The following is a 20159-nucleotide window of genomic DNA, read 5'->3' as shown; positions in this document are numbered from 1 at the left end:
TCAAAAATCCCTTCTCATCCCCACACCATGTAGTTAGAGAGCATCTGTGATAAGGAAACCTCCTTAGGAACAATGGAGAACTTGGATAGGAGACCGTGCACCCATGTGAAGGCAGCAGAAAGGAGAGTTGCTATACTAGTCACTTGGGAAAAGGCAAACAAATAAGGTGTTAAACAGATGAGTGTTAATATGAAAAGGAAACCAACATGCCATATAATTTATACTTTTCTCATCCCGATGTGAGGAAAATTAATCTCATCCTGATGTGAGGAAAACTAACCCGTCCTATTTGGATTGCCAGCTAAGCTGATGCTACTGAGAAGCTACGAAGGACTCAAGGGGAATTCAGATGCTGTTCTCACCAGCTGTTATTACCCACTTAAAGACTTCTTTTCCCTGTATCACAGAAGCTTGCGGAAGTACGCTCCAGCACCTTTCAGTTGACGGCACCACATGTGGGAGTGTGCACTGACTGTGTTAGAATTCTGCAGCTGGTGGCTGCATGGCATTCTGAAGGCAGCAGACTTTGCTCCTTTGACACAGCAAGCACACTGGAGTCTACCAGATCCCCACATCAAGACAATAAAGGGGTGTGACAGCTCAGGGAAAACACCTCCCTGCCAGGACTCCACAACCATGAAAGATCAAAGGGCATCAAGCACGCATTAGAAGGGACTGCTAACAACCTTACTTGAAGCCTTCCCACTAAAAGCAAACTTGGAGAAGTAACAGCATTCTAAACCTCCTCAAAAATCTTATTTTGGTAAAGAAAAATGCCATTAACACCATCTAACAAGACTAAAAGGTAAAAAGAAGTTAACCTTAGGGAGGTTTAAAAAAAAAAAGCTTTAATGCCTTTCTAAGATGATGGAGAAAAAAATCAGAATTCAATTTTTCTTTTATAACTTCTTGCTGCATGGAGAACAAAAATTAGTATCTTTATTGATACCCAGCCACAGTTTCAACATTCTGAAAGTGAAAATATGTACATGAATTAAGCTTTTATAGAATGTGTGAATATAGATTCAATAACTACTTTTAAAGAGTGAACTTCAATCTAATGTCTATTTTACAATGCCAAATAAGCATATATTTATAAAACTTTATTTCCCTAAGTATTATATTTAATATTAAAATCTTTCATTAATAAAACCACAGAACATGCTTCCCACTGTGTATAGAGCACAAGGTCGATATTTAAGAAACAAGCACACCACCTAGCTGCTTATCAACACAGATGACAGCACCCACACTAGATACAGTTCTGATCTACATTCAGTGTTAAATTATATAAACCAATGAAAATTAACACCTGAGGATTACAAAGCCAAATAAGCTATGTCTATAATCAACTATTTTGATATTCATGTAAGCAAAAAAAATTGGTGTTTAAATTAATATTCTAACACTACCTCATAAATTTTTGAAATATAAATTTGAGCAATCTTGGAAACTTATTTGCAATGAATCCTGATTTTTGTTGCTGAAAAATATTATCTAAATGTGATTCTCTTGAGAGTCAAAGAGATCGTAGTTAATAATTACAGTGGGACAAAAGATGGTTGCAGGCAATCTAATACGTATGGTCGTACCCTGTGGTATGTATGGACACTATATTTTGGCTCAAAACTTTTTCTCAGAAATGAGTAAGATTAACTATCCTTATTTGGTAAAAATAAATCAGGTAAAATAAAGATCAAATAAAGTCTATCCCTATACCACTCAGAGTTTTTCTCTGTGACAAAAGCAAGTGTGTTGAAATAATACAACCAGTGGTTTTGCTTGTGGACAGTATAGCTGATGTTATTTTCTTGAACTCCTTATTAAATTTTTATTTGTATTTTTTCCAGCTTTACTGAGTTATGATTGACACAAAAAAATTGTATATATTTAAGGTGAACAAGGTGGTGACTTGATATACATTCTGTTGTGAAATGATTACTACAATGCAGCTAATTACACTCATCACCCTGCATAGCTACCATTTTACGTGTATGTGGTAAGAACACTTAAGGTCTATTCTCTTAGCAAATTTCAAGTACATAATATAGTATTATTAACTATAGTCATCATACTTTCCATTGGGTATCCAGAACTTACGTATTTTGCAACTGAATGTTTGTGCACTTTGACCAACATTTCTCTGTTTCTTTCAGACCCCAGACCGTGGCGATCATCATTCTACTGTCTGCTTCTGTGAGTTTAACTTTTTAAGATTGCACATATAAATACTGTATATTATTTGTCTTTCTATGTCTGGCTTTTTTTACTTAGCATAATGCCCTCCAGGTTCATCCTTATTGTCACAAACGGCAGAATTTCCATTTTTTTGTGGCTAAGTAATATGCCATATATATTACATATAATTTCACATTTTTTACCCTTAATCTGATAATGGATACTTAGGTTGAATCCATGCCTTGTCAATTGTGAATAATGCTGAAAAGGAACATGGGGGTGCAAATTTCTCTTTGGGATACTGATTTCATTTCTTTTGGATATATACCCAGAATTGGAACTTCTGGATCATATAGTAGTTCTATGTCAAATTTTTTGAGAAACCTTATGTTGTTTTCCATAATGGCTTACCAATTTACTTTCCTGTCAACAGGCATATAGGGTTCTCTTTTATCCACATGCTCAACAATGCTTACTATCTCTTGTCTTTTTGTCAATAGCTATCCTGACAGGTGTGAGGTGGTATCTTGTAGGTTTGATTTGCACCTCCCTGATGATTAGTGATGCTGAACATTATTGCATATACCTTTTATGTATTTGTGTTTTTTGGAAAGATGAATATTCAGGTCTTGTCTGATCAGGCTACCATAAAAAATAAAACACAGATTGAGCAGCTTCTAAACAAAAGAAGTTTATTTCTCATAGCTCTAGAGGCTAGGAAGTCCAAGACGAAGGCACCAACAAGGTTGTATTCTGGTGAGAGCCCTCTTTCTAGCTCATAGCCAGAGCTTTCTTACTGTGTCCTTACTTGGTGGAAGAGGGAAAGGATCTCTGTGGGTCTCTTTTAAAAGAACACTAACCCCATTTAGGAAGGCTTACCCTCTTGACCTAAACACCTTCCAAAGGTTTCACTTCCTAATACTATTATCTATGGGGGGGGTTAGGATTTCAAAATATGAATTTTGTGAAGACACAAGCAAGGTCATTTACCCAGTTTTAAATCAGGTTACTTTGTTTTTGTTTGGTTGGTTTATTTCGCTACTGAGTTATGTGAGTTCCTAAAGTATTTTGGATATTATCGCCTATCAGATGTATGGTTTGCAAATACCCATTCTCTACATTGCCTTTTCATTTTGTTGCTTGTTTCCTGTGAAGAAGTTTTTGAGTTTGATGCTATCACACTTGTCTATTTTTGCTTTTGTTGCCTGTGCTTGAAGAATAGCTTGGCCATGTAGAGTATTCTTATTTGGCAGGTTTTTTTTTTTTTTTTCTTGTCAGCAATATTATCCAACTCCCTCTTGGCCTAGAATTTTCTGTTGAGAAATACACTTGTAGCTTTAAAGGGATTCCCTTGTATGTGGCAAGTCCCTTTTCCTTTGTGGCATTCAAAATTTTCTGTCTTCAATTTTTTTCAATTTGATGCTACTTTATTTGTGGTTATCTTCTTTGGGTTCATCTTGCTTGGGTCTTTTTAGCTTCATGAACCTGAATATCTGTCTCCCTCTTAAGATTTGCAAATATTCAGTCATTATTTCTTTAAATAAGCTCTCTGCCCCTTTCTCTCTCTCTCCTTCTGGGACTCTCATAATGAGTACATTTATTCACTTGATGTTACACCACAGGTCCCATATACTTTCTTCACTTTTCATTTTTCTTTGTTTCTGTAACTGGCTAATTTCAAATGACCTATATTCAAGTTTGCTGATTCTTTCTGTTACATGATTGAGTTAGCCATTGGAGCAATCTGTTTAATTTTTCAATTCTGGCATTGTACCCTTCAGCTCCATTATTCCTTTTTTTGTATTTTAATATATATTTTTGAAGTATAATCAGTTTACAATGTGTCAGTTTCTGGTGTACAGCACAGTACTTCAGTCATATAGGAACATACATCTATTCATTTTCATATTCTTTTTCACCATAAGTTACTACAAGATATTGAATATTGTTCCTGGTGCTATACAGCATAAACTTCTTTGTGTGTTATATATATTAGTTAGTTAAACTTTTCATTTTGTTTATACTTTGTTTTCCTGATTTTATTTAGTTATTTGTGTTGTCTTGCATCTCACTGAGCTTTTTTAACATGAGTATTCTGATTTCTTGTCAAGTACCCATTAGATCTCTATTTCTTTGGGGTCAGTTACCATAGTTTTACTAGTGTCCTTTAGTGAAATTATGTTTGCCTTATTTTTTATGATCTATGTAGCCTTGCATTGATGTCTGTGCACTTGAAGAAGCAAACATTTCCTCCAATCTTTACAGACTGGTTTTGGAAGGTAGAGGCATTCCCTGTTAGTTTCCTGGGTTGAAGGGACTGCTTCTGGGGGTCACAGCTGAGTGAAGTTGGAACTGATCACATACCTACTGCTGGGTCTGTGGAATGGCCTGTAGTTGACTGGTCTTTTGCCAGGGTTTTGGGCAGGCTGGGATCATGTCTTACTCCTTGGCAAGTGGAGCTGATTCCAGGACGCTGTTCATTAGGGCTGATGCTAGGACAAGTGTATGCAAGGTCTGTAGAAAGTAGAACTGTTACTAGGTTTGTGGACAGGGTGGCTCCTGCAGGGTCCCTGGAAAAGCTCCCTCTGGGTTACTGTGTGGGAACCTGGCCAGGCAGGACTGCTTCCAGACCATGCTAGGAATGGCTGGAACAAGGCTATAGAGCCACTTCAAGATATGCAGTCTGACTGGGATCAACAGGTCTGCTTCCAGTGGCATGGATAGGCATGTCTCCCAGTGGGCCTTGGGTGAACAGGCTTGCCAGACCACAGCTGAGAGTTGCTGGAGCTGGGTCACAGGATGCTTCAGAGTCCACAGGTAAGGCTGAAGTTAGTGAGCTTGACACCCAAGGAAGAAGCAGGCATTATTCCTCAAATCATTTAGTGATGGTGCTGGTGATGGGTAAACTGGGCTGTACTTGAGTCTACAGAGAGACAGAAGTATTTATGGATCTGTAGCCAGGACCATGACCACTGAGCCTGCCACATGGATATGAGCCTGCCTTTTCTAAAGGTCACTCTTTAGTCTTGAGTTTCACCTGAGTTTTACAACCTCCTACCTGAACCCTGAAGCTCTCACAAAGGGCTGCCAAAGTATTGTTACTGTGCAGGGGATACAAGCAGGGGCCCTCCTACACTGCCATCTTACTTGTGTCACTCCCAAACTCCCTATTTCTTTTTTAATATGAGGGACTCTCGTGGTTCAATCAAGACTTCATTAAATTTTAGTCTTATTTAATTTACATGGCTACTATGTCAGATTGAAAAAGTGCTTTCTAAAGAAAAATCTTTACTTGATTTTCCTTTTCACTTGGAAAAATCCAGTGCCTTGTCGAGGATTTGGGGGATTTAAGTGGTACATTTACACAAGAAGCATGTATTTAACGTATATTCATATCAACTTCTCACCACTGGAAGATAGATGAATTCTAAAGCAATGTCAGCTCCAGTTTTTTCACACTATATAGCTATCAAATATCTCCATAAAAATATAATCCATAGGAAGCTGTGTATACTGTGATGCCCAGTGAAGATACTGGGTGGAAAGACTATAATGGCTTCATTGATTTCAATTACAGTTCTCTTAAGCTTTTAATTTTAAAACAATGTGCATGATTTGAAGGAAAAATTTAGGAATTATCAAACCTGAAATTATATTTTAACCAGAGGCAGCATTATATTTTTAAAAGAACTTAGGTTTTAGAATGCTAAGCTAAATTATTAAAATGCATGCATTATGTATTACTGACTTTTGTTTAAAGTAGTTGCACAAATATTTTTCACTCCATAAATTAGAGATAACAATTATCTTGCAGGACTGTTTTTGAAATAGATTATATAACATATGCTATTGTCTCAAGCCTTATCATAAATAAGTAAATCCCAATTTTATTAATTTTGATGACAGAAAAATTTCTATTAAAGTTTGCAATTTTAGTGATATTTACCTTTTAGTGCCTATATTTGCTGGCAACGTGTGGTTCAGTCTAAAACCAACAAATTTAAAGCACATGTAAGTTATAATGCAACTATGTCACTATAGAGCAAAATTTTATTAGAGCAATATTTTATACTTAATTTATATTAGATTGCATCTTTTTACTTATTAGGACACTAACTCTCTACTATGAAAAATTGTTGTAGGTCACAACTGAAGTTACATTAATTAACAATGAAAGCATTTATTTCCTCTCAGGCTATAGGAAGCCACGGTCATTATACTGTATGTGCTGGTATTATCAGGATCAAGTCCTGGGTTGTCTTTTCTTTTTCAGGACTCTTAGAGACAATATTTTACCACAGTCCCAGAATTATAAATAACATTATAAATTGATAACACTTAAATTCACATCCCTAATCCTGAATTGCTACCTGAGCTCCAGATTCATATATAGACGACTTGACTTCTATACTTCAGTGTATAGAAATTTCAAACCAAACTTAATCAAAACAGAACACTTGATTCCATCTTTTACTTAAAATCTCCAATTTTTTTTCTCATTTCAACAAACATCTCAGCTACCTATCCAGTTGCTTAAATCAAAACACAGAAGATCCTCAAGGAATATACCAAGGATGGTCAAAAAGGATATTCAGAGGTGAGGTTATAGGAGATTTTGTTGAAGATTCATGATTTGGAGGACAAAGTGAAAGTTTTCCAGGTGCTATATGAGGATATATGAATATGAGGATAGAATAGTGCAGGTACAGACAGAGAAACAGAAAGAACAGATTATGCAAGATAAAAGGACTCTAGGAGTTCTCATGCCTTTGGTGAATGATATTAACGGACACAATACTGGATAATTTACAAAAATGTCTGCAGTTATTTTCTTCCCTGTAGCCATTTCTGTTTCAATATGACCTTGGGGGTTCTACCTACCAATAATCAGTCTATTTATGCACTATTGACATCTCAGATGGTCTTGTAACTTGCTTGGTTTAATAACATTTTAAGAAAATGACATTATACATGGTTAAACCTAGGTCCCTGCGTGTGATCTAACAGGATGCAGTCCCAGTTGTCCCAGCTGAGACCCAGAAAATTGAGAAAACCCAGCTAAGATCAACAAAGCTAACCTTTTCCTGAGCTTCAGATGACAACAGACATTTGAGGGGCTCCCACTGAGACAAAAATGATCTTCCAGCTAAGTATGGATGAAGTGGAGACCCCCATAATTGTGAGTTAAATAAGTGGCTTCGTCATAAGCCATTAAATCTTGTAATAATTGGTTTTACAGCAGTAAATAACCAATAAATGAACCATCCATGTAGTCCTGGGCAATAGAAGGCAAAAAATGGTGATAAGGCTGTGAACGTTAAGATGATAAGGAGGGTAGTGTCTAGGTCCTCCTTGGTGTGTAGACCTGTGGATGTCTTGACCCCTGAAGATAAAAATGAGTCTATAGTAGGAGTCTTACTTTGATACCTAGAGCTTCATCTTATCCCTGTTGGTGTAGGAAAATTTAAGAAGCCTTAATTTTTTGCAGATCTTAATATATTCAATGAAAAAGATTAGGTCATCCCTATTTCTTTGGTATTAAACCTTCTTTATGAAATTGTGTTGAAAATAAAATGTATTTTGCTCCTTTTAAAATCAGTTTTAATACAGCAAAATAAAGCACTGACTAGCTTAATACTATCAAATTCTGTATCTCTTCTTGGACCAAAGGAAGAATATAGTACACTGTATCACTGAAAACAAATTTGGGGTTTGTGCATAGTTTTGTTCAATGGATGAATCTTTCTTGGATTTTTTTTCGTTGATTGTTAGTTCATTCTTTCTCTCCTACCTGTGTGGCTAAAGGACCCTGGCATTAAGAAGCTGCATGAGAGAAGGAAGCCAAGTTCCTGAGTCTCACCTGGAAGGAATTCAGTAAAGTCATGTGAGCTTCATTGGAAATTGGTATGAGAAACATTTTATTGTATTAAGCAATTGAAATAGTTGAGTTGTTTAATACAGCCCCTAGTACATATTACCCTGTTTAATAAGGTCATAAATATTTTACATGACTCAAGAATTCTAACTAGCACTGTTCTTGTGTATTACAAATTATCTTATACCTTCTTAAAAAGTCCAGATTTTATAATATTAATTATATGGTACAGAGAAATGACTGTTTATTTGCACTTTATTTTTATTTCATTCTACTTGCCTCTTTCTGTATTATATCTATCTTACAATTTACAGGAAATGCATCTGCACTGTGACAGATGGGAGCCTCATGTTTTGCTTCACTGATTCCTATTCTCATCGTGCATGGCTGCCCTTAATACATGAAGTAAATGTGCAGCAGTTATGTTTGCAAACTGAGTCTTCGTCTAACCATGAAAACAGTATGGCTTTATAATTGGCATGACTTCTTCCTGTCTTGGAAATGACTATGTTAAGTTAGAATCTGTTGGGCAGAGATTTTATACAGTTTTTGATTGAAACTTACAAAACTGTCAGCCATGCTGAAGTAAATACAAAGCAGGATAGAAAATGCAAAGGTTTAAGAACTTTTGTAAGTAGCTTATGTCTTCATGAAAAATTTTCCAGAGCTATTAACTACAGAAATATTAGACTGGTGTTTGCTAAATAAAAGACTGCCTCTAAAAGTGAAAACCAAAGAAGGAAGAGGAAAAAGGAATTGGTGAAACCAAAACATGATGCTCAGAAACTGCTCTTTGTCTACGATGACCTCTACTGTGACACTCGGGGTTTGCATTCTCTAAGAAAAAGTGTGAAAAAACATTAGTCAAAGGTAGAAGGAATTGATTTTAATGTCTCTTAAAACGTAAAGACAAAAATCCCACTTTCACAGGAGTTTGAAAAATATTTAGGCATTAAATGATTATATTGGTGGTAGTTATAATGGATGCATCTACCTACCTACACATTTTCTTATATTTTAGGCTTTAAAATCTACCTATGCCAGTTTGCACAGTACAAGGAAACAGACAAAATATGCCCAGTTTTACTTTTTTTTTTTTTTTTTTACTAAATTTGTTTTAGTCTTTTTTAAACTTATAGGTTTCTTTTTCCCTCTATAGATGATATTAATCATTGGCATGTCTCCATGTCCTCTGGGCCAATGGGTGTGTAAACACGGACACAAATGCCCTTTGGCCTTACCATTTTCAGAGCCAGTACTCTTGAGCTTTCAATAATCTAAGGATTTGCTTCTGGCGACATGATACTCTTTTGCCAGAATACAACTTTCCTGCAAGGGACATGGTCTTTAAAACTTTGCCCTTTTCCATCAAGTTCTTACTGTCCTCAGACCAAGCTCTCAGCTACTTGACAGAGGACTTCATGTGATATTTGTTAAGAAAGTTTATGATAGATATGGCTGTATACAATGTGTTTGTTAGTGTTCTTAGATGAACAGGCTAGGGCTTGGTGAAAATACACAGGAGGGCTGCTAACTATGGTGGCTTCAGACACTGTGGCAAAGAAATAAAGGTGAGATTTTAGATAAAGTGCCTCCACAAATACATTACATACAACATTTAACACACACATTTGCAAAATTAAAAAAAAAAGAGTGCCTTAGAGAAATTATAATTTTCTCATTCATTTCTAAGGTAAGAAGCATTATCTATATTCACATTTTCATAGACTGTTTTGCTAACTATAGCTAGATGATTTCCTGACATCAAGAGTAGTATTAAGAAAGAGGGCCAGACTGTATGAAAATACATCTATTCTCTTGCCATATGCTGGGTATTTTGATTTATTAACAATATTATATACAGCAAACAACTTTGCTGCTTTTACTTATTATTTCCATCTGTCAAACTGGTACTCTCTGGGGTCAGCTGTAGAAAATTACTTCAAAGAGAATATTGCTTATAAACCTCTCTTTATATGTTATATACTTTGAATAAATGAAACACAATTATATTGTGATTAAGGAACTCCCTTTCAAAGCTGTTAAAGCATAATTCCTTATAAAAAATGTCTTGATTAAACATTAATTTATTGAAATTTAGTATAAAGTTATCTTAGTCAAATAACATAGTTATCTTTAACTATGTTAGTCAAAAATATGAACAAATCTTCATTGTGTCTATCAGAATAGCATGTTAAAACTTCTGACTTATAAGGATGCTTTCCTAGTTTAGAGAACAAAGTTAAAGTCTCTCTCATTAACCTTGAAGAGAGATTTCTTAACATGTTAATAAAAAACAACTCTTAGCTGTGGGATGTCATATGAATAATAATAGGTCAGTTGGGGTACCTTATTGGATAAATTTAAGGAGAGTTGGTAACATTTCATCCCAATTGTTAGTTTGATAAGCTTGTCACAATTGTCCTATCACCTACTCACTTGCTCTTTGTCACAGGTTTCAGACACGAATTTATAATTGCTGAAGTGAAATTAGCACTTGGCCTTTGATATCCAAATTAAATTTGATTTAAAGTGGAAGTTACTTATTAATGGATGTATGTATATATTTGTATTTTTAAAAAGATTTTGGTATCTTTATACTACTGTCTTGAATCTTTTCCATTTAAGATAACCAAGGTATGATTTTTAAAGCTTAAATAATATATGAAATGTGTTATATACACTCTATAGGACTCAAAAGTCAAAGTACATTTACTGTGTCAAGATTTTACAAAGGCTAGTAGATAATATATAGTATTTTCAGTAAGAACGATAATTTGGCATTGCTAACTTTGTAATCTGCCTCTTACAAGTTACAAACCTAGTTTCCACTCTTAAATGAGATTCCTCTTTGGGAAAAAGTTTTTCTCCTATTCTTAAATGACATATTTTTATAGTAATTTTTTCTTACATTGTTTCATCTCACATTTAAAGCTGTAACTTCTAAGTAGGAATGCTATTTTCATGAGCTGTTGGATACTTTTAGGGTGACCCAAGGGGCTACGTTTAGCCTGTAAATTTCCCACCTGACTTCAATTATTTAGATTCAAGTTAGTCTAATCAGTCTCTCACCCAGCAGTTTAGAATTAGGACTGAATAAATCTATTCCTTGAGATTGAACAGTGTAAAAGATTCAATCAGTGGGTGGCTATATGTAAACAAAGCTGACAAGAGACAGTTTATAAAGGTAGGGGAGCAGAAAGTTCAGAAAGAAAAAGTAATACAGAGTTTCCTGTTTCTAGTCCAGCGTGAAAGAAGTTTAGAAGTTGCCACTCCCAACAACAACTAAAAAGCTAAGCAAACTGAAAAATCAACAATTCTTCTTAGATCCATCAGATAAGTGAGGGAGGTCACAAGACAAATCACTCCTTCATCCAAATGGGAGAGACCAATAAATAAATACAGAGAATCACAACTACCCAGAGCAGCAATCTCTGCAGGAAACACCATTAGGGCAGGGAAACCTAACTAATTTCTGGAGACTCAGTGGACAATTCTGGGAACTGAAAACTCCAGAGGGACCCAGTCATTGGGTGGGGGAGAGGGGGCTCCCATGCTTTTGAGTTTACCTCATAAATGTCTACAAAGTACAATGTTCTCATAGTCAATCTCAAAAAATTCATCTAAACTTCTGGCACAAGGGGAGGAACCATTTGGAAATACCCAAGAGCATTCTGTCTTTCTTAACAAAGTCTGCTCTTAGGAGAAATTATTTAAGCAGAGCATAAGCTCTTGGAGTTTTATCGGAGCCTAACTGACTTGGGGGAAGGGAAATACTCAATTCCAAGTGGTGCTAACATTCTGAGAAAAGGAAGGGAATTGCCCAACTCCAGCCCATTTGAGCCATTCTGTTCCACCCAGGGGTAGGGGACTGAGATGCATATGTGCAGTGAAGAGCCCAAAAGCACAGGCTCACTGAAAGACAAAAAATGAAAGAATGTATTGGAGTAGACCGTCTTGCAAGAAATGTTAACAGAAGTTCTTTGGAGAGGGAAAATTACACAGATCAGAAACTCAGATAACTACATATAAAAGTAAGAACTTACTTTTCCTATTCTTAATTGAGCTAACAAATAAGTTTAAAATAATAGTAGCAACACTGTATTTGACTATATATACGTGTGTGTATGTATATGCTTAAAATAAAGTGAATGACAACAACGAAGAATAGGAGGGAGCAATTAGAGGTGTCTTTGTTATTATGCATTTGTGTAAAGTGGTATAGTGCAAACTCTGGGACAACCACTAAAACAAATACACAGAGACGTTTAATATGCTAAGAAAGCAGACTCATAAAGTGCTCAGATTAAAAATGCAAAAGCCAAAAAAAGAATGGAAGACAAAAATAGAAACAACTAGGGCAAAAATAAAATACAGTAACAAATATGACAAATTTTAATTAAAATATATCAATTACTTTGGAAATGATCTAAATGTACCAATTTAATGTTATCAGAGTGGATCAAAAAACATGACCCAACTGTATGTTATGTATAAGAAACTCACTATAAATGTGATTAAATAGATAGATTAAATACATAGATTAGTGTTAACATGGTGTATCTTTCTCCACTTAATCAAAAGAAAGCAGGAATACCTATATTAATTTCCAGACAGAAAAGACTTCAGAGTAAGGAATACTGTCAAGGATAGAGAAGGGCATTACATAATAGTAAAGGGGTCAACCAGCCTTCTCATCAGCAGACCAGACCCTGCCCTGGGACCAGCTGTGCCCACCCACTAGCAGAAAAGGTCAATGAAACTAAGTGCTGGTTCTTTGAAAAGATAAAGAAAATTGATAAACCTTTAGCCAGACTCACCAAAAACAAAACAAAACAAAACAAAACAAAAACCCCAAATCAATACAATCAGTAATGTAAAAAGATGTTATAACTGACACTACAGAAGACAAAGAATCATGACTACTATGAAAAATATGCCAATAAAATGGACAACCTTGAAGAATTGTACAAATTCCTATAAATATACACTCCAATACTAAATGAGGAAGAAAGAGAAAATATGAACAGATCAATTAACAGTAATGAATTTGAACCAGTAATTTTTAAAAATCCCAACAAACCAAAGTCCAGTAACAGACGGTTTGAGTTCTGTCAAATATTTAGAAAAGAGGTAACACCTATCCTCAAACTATTCTTCCAGTGTAATTTTCTAAGGCCACCATCACTGGTTACCAAAGCCAAAGATATCACAGAAAAAGAAAGTTAGAGGCCAATATTACTGGTGAATATAGATTCAAAAATTCTCAACAAAATATTAGCAAAATGAAACCCACAATACATCAGAATCCAACAATACATCATACACCATGATCAATAGGGATTTATCTCAGGGATGCAAGGATTTTTCAATATTAGCAAATCAATGTGATATATCACATTGAAGAATAAAAACCATATGATCATATCAATGGATGCTTTCAAGAAAACTCAACATTTATGATAAAAAAAAAACCCCAGAAAGTGGGTATAACGGAAATACACCCAAACATAATAAAAGTTACATATGACAAACCTATAGCTAACATCATACTCAGAGAAAAAGCTTTTAGCTTTTCACCAGTAAGTTCAGGAACCAAACAAGGATAACCTACCTTGCTACTTTTATTCAATATTGGAAGTCCTAGACTCAACGATTATACAAGAAAAAGAAATCTAAAACAGAAAGGAAGAAATAAAACTAGCACTGTTTGCAGATGACATGAATAGTATATACATAGAAAATCCTAAGTATGCAAATAGAAAACTACTAGAGCTCATCAATGAATTTGGTAAAGTTGCATGATACAAAATTAATATACAGAAATCTGTTGCATTTCTATACACTCAAAATGAATTATCAGAAGTACAAGGAAGACAGTCCCATTTACAATCACATCAAAAAGAATAAAATACCTAGGAATAAAGCTATCTAAGGAGGTAAAAGACCCGTTCTCAGAAATTAAAGATGACACAAACAAATGCATAGACATACTGTGTTCATGAATTGGAGGAATTAATATTGTTAAAAAGATGGTACTGTCAAAGGCAATCTATAGATTCAGTGCAATCCCTATCAAAATACCAAGCAAGGCATTTTTCACAGGACTAGAACAAATAATTTTAAAATTTGTATGGAAACACAAAAGACCCCAAATAACCAAAAGAATCTTGAGAAAGAAAAACAGAACTGGAGGAAGTACTCCCTGACTTCACAATATATTATAAAACTACAGTTATCAACACAGTGTGGTACTCACATGAAAACAGACACACGGATCATTGGAACAAGATGAACATCCCAGAATTAAATGCACACACTTATGGTCAATTAATCTACAACAAAGGAAGCAAGAATATACAATGGAGAAAAGACAGTGTCTTCAAAAATGGTGCTGGGAAAACTAGATAACTGCATGTAAAAGATGAAATTGGAACATTCTCTAACACCATATAGAAAAATAAACCCAAAATGGATTACAGACCTAAATATAAGACTGGAAACCATAAAGCCCCTAGAACACAGATGGAGCACTCTTTGACATAAATTGTAGCAATATTTTTGGATCTGTCTTCTAAAGCAAAGGTAATAGAGATGAAAATAAATAGGACCTAATTAAACTTAAAAACTTTTGCAAGGCAAAGAAAACCACTGGTAAAACTAAAAGACAGCCTACTGAATGGGAGAAAATATTTGCAAATGATATGACAGATAAAGGGTTAATATCCAAAATATACAAACAGCCCATAGAATTCAACATCAAAAACAAACAACTCGATTAAAAAATGGGCAGAAGACCTGACTAGACATTTCCCAAGAAGACATACAGATGGACAACAGGCACATAGAGATGCTCAACTCTGTTAATCATCAGAGAAATGCAAATTAAAACCACAATGAGATACAACCTCACACTCGTCAGAATTAATAGCTTCAAAAAGACCAAAAATTTAAATGCTGCAAGGATGTAGTTGAAGGGGAATGCTTATACACTGTTGGTGGGAATATAAATTAGTGCAGCCATTTTGGAAAATAGTATGGAGATTTCTGAAAAACCTAAAAATATAACTGCATTATAACCCAGCAATTCCACTCCTGGATATATATCCAAAAGAAAAAAAAGAAAAACACTAATTTGAGAAGATACATACACTCTAATATTTATGGCAGCATTATTTACAATAGCCAAGATATGGATGCAACCTAAATGTCAATGAATGGATGAATGGATAAAGAAGATATGGTTTACATATACAATGAAATATTACTCAGTCATAAAAATAAATGAAAGTTTGCATTTGCAATAACATGGATGGAATTGGAGTGTATTATACTAAAAGAAATAAGTCAGACATTGTATGATGTTAATTATAGGTAGTATCTAAAAAATAAATTAGTGAATATAACAAAAAAGAAATAGAATCACAGATAAAGAGAATAAACTAGTGGTTACCAGTGGAGAGAGGGAAGGGTGGAGAGGCAACATAGGCGTAGGGGATTGAGAGCTACAAACTACTATGTATAAAATAAATAAACTACAATGTTATATAGTACAATACAGGAAATTTAGTCAGTATTTTATAATTATAAATGAAATATAACCTTTAAAAATTGTGAATCACTGTTGTACATCTGAAACTTTTATAATATTGTACACCAAATATAGCTCAATAAAAAAAGATAAAGTGATTTTTAAAAAAAAGTAAAGGGGTCAGTTCTCAAAGAAAACATAACAATCCTTAAAGTATATGTGCATAACAATAGGGTGTCAAAATATGTGAGACAAACACTGATTAAACAGGAAATAAAGATGAATTTGCAATTATAGTTGGAGACTTCTATACTGCTCAGTCAGAAATGGACAGTACTAGCTAGCAGAATATCATTAAGATTACGCTGGAACTCAACAACACTATTGCTCAAACCAGTATAATGAACATCTATAGACTACTTCATCCAGTAACAGCAGCATATACATTCCTCTCAAGTTCACATGAAACATTCACCAACATAAACCACAACCTGGGCTACAAAACACAACTTAACAAATTTAAAATAATAGAAATCATACAATGTCTGCTGTAAGATCACAATGGAATTAAACTAGATATCAATAATGGAAAGATAACTGGAATATCCCAAAATGTTGGGAGATTATACAAAACATTTCTAAATAATACATAAGCTAAAAAAAGAAATCTTAAGAGAAATTGAATATTCTAAACTAAAGGAATATGAAAACACAACTTACCAAAATGTGTGGGATGCAGCAAAAGCAGTCATTAGAGTGAAATGCGTTGAATGCCTATATTAGAAAAGATCCAAAATTGACAATTTTAGATCTACCTTAGGAAGGAAAAAAAAAAAAAAAAGAACAAATGAAATCCAGAGTAAGAAGACAATAAAAAAAATTAAAGGAGAAATCATAGAAATTGAAAATAGGAAATAAACAGAAAATAATCAACAAAACCAAAAGTTGATTCTTTGAAAAGATTAATAAAATCAGCAAGTCTCTAGCCAGGCTAACTATGAAAAAAGAGAGCACACAAATTATTAATATCAGAAATTAAAGAGGAGATGTCACTATAGATGCTATGCATATTAAAAGGATAAGGTATATTATAAACAACTCTATGCCCACAAGTTTAAAAACACAGGTAAAACAGACAAATGTCTTTTCTTGAAAGACACAATCTGCTAAAACTCACTCAAGAAGAAAAAGACAATCTGATTAGTACTATATCTATCAAAAAAACTGACTAAATAATTAACAACCATCCAAACAGAAAGTCTGAAACCCAGATGAGTTCACTGGTGAATTTTACCAAACATTTAAGGAATAAATTATACCAATATTCTACAAACTCTTCCAAAACATAGAAGCAGACAGAATACTTCCTAATTCATTCTATGAGGCCAGCATTACCCTAATACCAAAATGAGACCAAGGCATTACACTAAAAAAGAAAACTAGCACAGTAGCTTTCAAAAACAGAGATGCAAAAATTCTCAATATTAGCAAATGAATCCAACAATGCATAAAAAGAATTATACACCATGACCAAATGTGAATTATTCAGATATCCAAGTCTGGAATGACATTTCAAAATAAATTTATTATTACTGTTGTTGTTGTTAGTTTAATCCACCACAGCAACAGGAGAAAGAAAAAAATCATGTGATCATATCAATAATGCAGAAAAGACATCTGACAAAATTCAACATTCATTCATGATAAAAAAAATACTTAGATGAGAATGAAATGCACGTTCCACAATTTGATTAAGAAAATCTACAGTAAATCTACAGCCAAAATCATACTTAGTGTAACGAGCTCAAACTTCCTCACTAAAATCAGTTAGAAGGAAAGGATATACCCTCTCACCACTGCTTCTCAACATTGTGCTGGAAGCCCTAGCTAATGAAATCAGAAAAGAAGAAATTAAATGCATACTGAGAAGGAAGAAAACTCAAATGACATAACTGTATGAGTAGAAAATTGTAAAAATAAATAAGACTTCTGGAACTAACATGTGATTATATCAATGTTGTTAGACACAAGGTTAATATACAAAACTCAATCACTTTCCTATATACCAATAATGAATGAACAACTACAATTTGAAATTAAGACAAATACCATTTACATTAGCACTGAAGAAAATGAAATACTTAAGTAAAAATCTAACAAAATATGGACAAGAGCTATATGAGGAAAATAACTCTGATGAATGAAATAAAATAAAACTAAATAAACTGAGAGATATTCCATGTTTATGGCTAGGAAGACTTTATATTGTCAACATTTCAGTTAATCCCATCTTGATCTGTAGCTTCCATGGACTGCTAATAAAAATCCCAGCATGTTGTCTTTTGGATACTGACAAACAGATTCTAAAGTATATACTAAGAGGCAAAAGACTCAGAATAGCTAACACAATATTGAAAGAGGAGAATAAAATTGGAGGACCAACACTACTGAACCTTAAGAGTTGCTAGAAAGTTACAGTAATCAAGGCAGTATGGTACCTTGAAATAACAAATAGATCATTGGAACAGAAGAGAGAAACCAGATATAGACCCATATAAATACAGTCAACTAATCTTTGACAAAGAAGCCAAGGCTATATAATGTAGCAAAGATAATTTCTTCAACAAATGGTATTGGAACAACTGGACATCCATATCAAAAAAATTTAATCTAGACACTGACTTTATACTCTTCACAAATATTAACTCAAGATGTGTCACATTTAATTTATCTAAATGTAAAATTAAAAATGATAAAACTCCTAAAAGATAACAGAGTATAAAACTTAGAAGACCTTGAGTAGGGCAATGACTTTTTAGATACAACACCAAAGGCATAACCATGGAAGAAAGAATGGGTAAGTTGGATTTTATTAAAACTAAAAAGTGCTCTATGAAAGACAATGTGAAGATAATAAGATGAGCCACAGACTAGGAGAAAATATTTAAAACAAACAAACAAAACACATCTGATAAAGGACTGTTATCTAATATATACAGAGAACTCTTAAAACTCAACAGTAAGAAAACAAACAACCCAATTAAAAGGTGGGCCAAAGACCTTAAAAGACACCTCACTAAACAAGATATATAAATGGCAAATATGCATATGAAAAGATGCTCTATGTAATATGTTACCAGAGAATTAGAAATTACAACAAAAAGAAATACTACTACACACCTATTAGAATGACCAAATACTGAAACACTGACAACGCCAAATGTTGCCAATGATATCGAGCAACAGGAGCTCTCATTCATTGCTAGTGGAAGTACCAAACGGTACAGCTGCTGTGCAAGACAGTTTGGAGCTTTCTTGCAAAACTACACTCATTCTTACCATATGATCACAAAAGCACACTCTTTGGTATTTTAGTAAATGAGTTGAAAACTCATGTGCCCAGATGTCTGAGTATCTCTATTGACGTGCTCCTCTTTCCAACTTGTACCATAAACTCTCGCCATTTCAGCAACTGCAAACACCTGTTTCTTCCTCTTCAAATCACTCTGCCTGGGCTTCTCTGTTCCTGTACCACCCTGGAAAATTGACACCAGACAGGGAAAAGTAGGGTTCACCTAATGTATTCCTTCTTCTCAAAGGTGACATGAGTGTGTTCTCTGGTGTACAGTATCTGTAAACAGTTTCTTCATATATTTCATCAATATACTTCTTTATCACAAGAAGGGAATTCTGAAACCAGCTACTCTACTCTGTTACAGCCAGGAATCCCCTTACCTCCATGCTAGCTAGGCCTGTCATTTTTGTCATTTTGTGTCTGCTTAAATGTCACTATTTCTGATTATCCTACACAATGCCATACCTGTTTAGTGACTCCTCCTCAAATCACTATTTTTGACACTTCTCATCTTACTTTTTGAGAATGCACTCTAGAGTAATGATTAAAGTTACAGAGCATGAAACAGGATGGCCAAAGTCTGCATGTCAGCTTCAGTATTTAGTGTGTAGCTTTGCTAAGTCACTCTTTGTTAAGTGAGCCTTGGCTAATACTATATACTGTTTCATAATTCATAAAATTAGATTATAATTATGGTACTTACCACATATGTTTTTGTTGAATTTAATGACATTATATATATATAAACATTTAAAAACACATAGTACCAAATAAATGTTGGCTACACAGTATTCCCCATAGAGTTATTATTTTTAATTATATATACATTTCATAGTTATTTTACTAGCCCTTTTATTAGAATGTAACTATATGACAGCTGGGAACTTGTTTATTAATCACTTTATAACAAAAACCTAATAAAGTGCTTTGAACACAGTAGGAAGTATTAAATGTTTTTGAATGAACACATGAATATATTTGAACAAACTTAATATATTCACTAAGAGAAGATATATGTATGTATTAATTACAATGGGGTTATCAAAGTAATCTGTAACTGAACATAAGAATCTATGCCAGTTAAGGCAGAAGTTGGTTGCCTTGCTTTTTCCTTAATACTTTTGAGATTTATCCATGTTATTGCAAGTATTGGTAATTTGTTCAATATTACTGAGTAGTATTTCATTTTATGGATATAAAGCAAGTTGTTTAGTGACCCT

The sequence above is a fragment of the Camelus bactrianus genome, chromosome 2 (genome assembly GCF_048773025.1).
Source record: "Camelus bactrianus isolate YW-2024 breed Bactrian camel chromosome 2, ASM4877302v1, whole genome shotgun sequence".
Classification (NCBI taxonomy): domain Eukaryota; kingdom Metazoa; phylum Chordata; class Mammalia; order Artiodactyla; family Camelidae; genus Camelus; species Camelus bactrianus.
Note: the sequence above shows the minus strand (reverse complement) of the source record.